Source organism: Elephantulus edwardii, unplaced genomic scaffold (assembly GCF_000299155.1).
Source record: "Elephantulus edwardii isolate Elephantulus edwardi_28Jun2011 unplaced genomic scaffold, EleEdw1.0 scaffold00122, whole genome shotgun sequence".
Lineage (NCBI taxonomy): Eukaryota > Metazoa > Chordata > Mammalia > Macroscelidea > Macroscelididae > Elephantulus > Elephantulus edwardii.
The window spans coordinates 8,002,517-8,006,941 of NW_006399872.1; the positions used below are offsets into that span (position 1 = coordinate 8,002,517).

General features: G+C 51.4%; 1 pseudogene; it reads left to right on the forward strand.

The window, feature by feature from the left end:
• The first annotated feature begins 558 nt into the window (after nt 1-558).
• LOC102859725 overlaps nt 559-4,425 on the forward strand; it is a 9,436-nt pseudogene continuing 5,569 nt past the window's right edge.

Here is a 4,425-nt window from a genome sequence, read left to right on the forward strand (position 1 = left end):
TCCATACCTAATCAATCTGTATATTGAGCAAACCATTGAAGAAGCTGACTTTATGACCAAGAGCATGACATCAGGATTGAAGAAGGACTAATTAACAACTTGAGTTTATGCAGTTTGCACAACCGTGTTTGCTGAAAACGAGGAGCAACTGAGATATTTGTTACAGCCTTCAATATGGATTACATCTCAACACCAAAGGAAAAAAAAAATCCTAACAGTTGGGCCAGTATGCGACATCAAGACAGATGGAGAAAAGATCATAATTGTCAACTATTTCATCTTGCTTGCATCCACATTCACCGTTATTCGTACCAGCAGTCTGAAGACCAGGAGACATACAGAATTGGAATGGTCTGCTGAGAGGGATCTTCCTAAATCCTAAGGAACAATGATGTCAGTTTAAAGACTGAGGGCCGCACACCCATGTTTATTGCAGCTTTGTTCACAATAGCAAGGAGTTGGAAACAACCTAAGTGCCCATCAACAAACGAATGGATTGAGAAGCTCTGGTTTATTCACACAATGGAATACTATGCTGCATTGAAAAACAAGGAACGCATGCAATATTATTCCACCATGCTGCTGGTGGAGCACGCCCCCCACCACATCCACGACGACAACAAGAAGAACCACAAGAGCAAGCTGCGGCACCTCATGACCTTTGCCTGGCCCTGCCTGCTCTCCAAGGAACACGTGGACCCCGCCTGCAAGTACAGCAGGCACCTGCTGCTGGCCCATATCATCCCCAAGTTCGCCATCCACAAGAAGATCGTGCTGCAGGTATTCCACAGTCTACTCAAGGCTCACGCCACGGAAGCCCGGGCCATCGTCAGACAGGCCATGGCCATCCTGACCCCCGTGGTGCCAGCCAGGATGAAGGACGGGTACCAGATGCTGACGCACTGGACCCGGAAGATCATTGTGGAGGAGGGCCACACGGTCCCGCAGCTGGCACACATCCTGAACCTGATCGTGCAGCACTTCAAGGTGTACTACCCGGTCCGACACCACCTGGTGCAGCACATGGTCAGTGCCATGCAGAGACTGGGCTTCACGCCCAGCGTCACCATCGAGCAGAGAAGGCTGGCGGTGGACCTGTCAGAAGTGGTCATCAAGTGGGAGCTGCAGAGAATCAAGGACCAGCAGCCGGATTCAGACATGGATCCCAGCTCAAGTGGAGAAGGGGTCAATTCAGTTTCATCGTCTAGTAAAAGAGGCCTGTCGGTGGACTCTGCCCAGGATGTGAAGCGCTTCAGGACCGCCACTGGAGCTATCAGTACGGTGTTTGGGAGAAGCCAGTCCCTGCCGGGAGCCGACTCCCTTCTGGCCAAGCCCATTGACAAGCAGCACACGGACACGGTGGTGAACTTCCTCATCCGCGTGGCCTGCCAGGTGAACGACAACACCAACACCTCAGGCTCACCCGGGGAGGTGCTTTCCCGACGCTGCGTCAACCTCCTCAAAATGGCCCTGCGGCCAGACATGTGGTCCAAGTCAGAGCTCAAGCTGCAATGGTTCGACAAGCTGCTGATGACCGTGGAGCAGCCCAGCCACGTGAACTACGGGAATATCTGCATGGGGCTGGAAGTGCTCAGTTTCCTGCTGACCGTCCTGCCGTCCCCGGCCATCCTCAGCAGCTTCAAGCCCCTGCAGCGCAGCGTGGCGGCCTGCATGACCTGCGGCAACACCAAAGTCCTGCGAGCCGTCCACAGCCTCCTATCACGGCTCCTGAACATTTTCCCGACAGAGCCAAGCACCTCCAGTGTGACCTTTAAGTACGAGGAGCTGGAGTGCCTGTACGCGGCCGTGGGCAAGGTCATCTACGAGGGCCTCACCAACTACGAGAAGGCCACCAGCGCCAACCCCTCCCAGCTCTTCCGTACGCTAATGATCCTCAAGTCGGCCTGCAGCAACAACCCGAGCTACATCGACCGGCTCCTCTCCGTCTTCATGCGCTCGCTCCAGAAGATGGTCCGCGGGCACCTGAACCCGCAGGCGGCGGCGTCAGGAAGCACAGAAGCCGCCTCAGGGACAAGCGAGCTGGTGATGCTGAGCCTGGAGCTGGTGAAGACGCGGCTGGCGGTGATGAGCAGACAGATGCACAAGAGCTTCATCCAGGCCATCCTCACCTCACTCATCGAGAAGTCACCCGACGCCAAGATCCTATGAGCCGTGGTGAAGATCCTGGAGGAGTGGGTCAAGAACAACTCGCCGATGGCAGCCAACCAGACGCCCACGCTCCGGGAGAAGTCCATCCTGCTGGAGAAGATGATGACCTACATCGAAAAGCGATTCCCGGAGGACCTGGAGCTCAACGCCCGGTTTCTGGATCTGGTGAACCATGTGTACAGGGATGAGACGCTGTCCGGCAGCCAGCTGACTGCCAAGCTGGAGCCGGCCTTTCTCTCGGGGCTGCGCTGTGCCCAGCCACTCATCAGGGCCAAGTTCTTCGAGGTGTTTGACAACTCAATGAAGCGCCGTGTCTACGAGCGTCTGCTCTACGTGACCTGCTCCCAGAACTGGGAGGCCATGGGGAACCACTTCTGGATCAAGCAGTGCATTGAGCTTCTCCTGGCCGTGTGTGAGAAGGCTACTCCCATCGGCACCAGCTGCCAGGGGGCCATGCTTCCGTCCATCACCAACGTCATCAACCGGGCCGACAGCCACGACGGAGCGGCCTTTGCCATGGTCACTCACGTCAAGCAGGAGCCGCGGGAGCGAGAGAACAGCGAGTCCAAGGAGGAGGATGTCGAGATCGATATTAAACTAGCTCCTGGGGATCAGACGAGCACACCCGAAACCAAAGAACTTTCTGAAAAGGACATTGGGAACCAGCTGCACATGTTAACCAACAGGCACGACAAGTTCCTCGACACGCTTCGGGAGGTGAAGACTGGGGCCCTGCTCAGCGCCTTTGTCCAGCTCTGCCACATTTCCTAAATGCTGGCCGAGAAGACGTGGGTCCAGCTCTTCCCCAGACTCTGGAAAGTTCTGTCCGGCCGACAGCAGCATGCACTGGCCGGCGAGATCAGCCCCGTCCTGTGCAGCGGCAGCCACCAGGTGCAGCGGGACTGCCAGCCCAGCGCCCTCAACTGCTTCTTGGAGGCCATGTCGCAGTGCGTGCCCCCCATCCCCGTCCGGACCTGCGTGCTCAAGTACCTGGGCAAGACCCACAACCTGTGGTTCCGCTCCACGCTCATGCTGGAGCACCAGGCCTTTGAGAAGGGGCTCAGCCTGCAGATCAAGCCCACGCAAATGGCCGAGTTCTACAAGCAGGAGAGCACCACGTTGGGGTTTTTAGGGTTTGTTTGGTTGGGGGTTTTTTTTTTGGTTTTTTGTTTTGTTTTTTACTTTTCCAAGAGGGTAGTGTACTAGAGGGAAAGTTTGTGAGGGGAGAAAAGTGCAACAATGAATGAATGGAAATCCAAAGCCTCTGTAAATTTTCATTGAAATTAATAATATATTTTAAAAAAGAAGAAAGAAAGCTTGGTGGAGAAAAGTGTAGAAAAGGTCGCATGATATTAAAAAATATCAAGATATACAGAAAGAGTTGAGAATTGATATGACGTTAAGAAACAGGCAAAAATAAATTTCTTTATTAAAAAATAAATTTCTTAAGCAAACACATCTGATGTTAAAACAAAAGAATAAAATATAATGATGGGTTAGTATAGAACTCCTATTCTCCTTATCATAATTTGAAGCAACACTCAGAGGAAAAAAGATCTGAACATAACATTAAGATTGAGCAACAAACATTCTTCACAAGCTATTGTCATTATTTAGGGCTAATATGACAGAAATATCACAAATTGGTGGCTTTAGCCAACAAGTAGTATTAACATCTTATACAAGCAAAATATTGCTGAAGATCACCTAGATTACTAAGTAGACAGGAAACTGCCAGAAGTAGAGAGGCCACTGCTGTTGTTGTTGTTTTTGTTGTTTTGTGCCATTGAGTCACAGCAACCTTATGTACAACAGCTCTGAAGCATGCTCTGCCCTGAGCCAGGACTCTGACTACAACACACCTACCTCCATTGCCCCACTTAAAGTGTCAATCCATTTGATTTCGGGTCTTCCGCTCCTGTACTGTCCCTCCACCCTTCCTAGCATGATGTCCTTCTCCAAAGACTAGTCCCTCCTGGCCACATGCCCACCAGGGATCGCATTGCTGATGTCAGATAGATCCTGGCTAAAAGTAAAGAATATCAGAAGAATGTTTATTTATGCTTATTGACTATGCAAAGGCATTTGACTATGTGAATCATAATAAATTATGGCTAAAATTGAGAACAGTGGAAGTCCCTGAACATTTAATTGTGCTCATGTGAAGCCTATTCCTAGACCAAGATGCTGTTGCACAAACAGAGCAAGGGAACACTAAATGGTTTAAAACTAAGAAACATGTGTGTCAGCATTGTA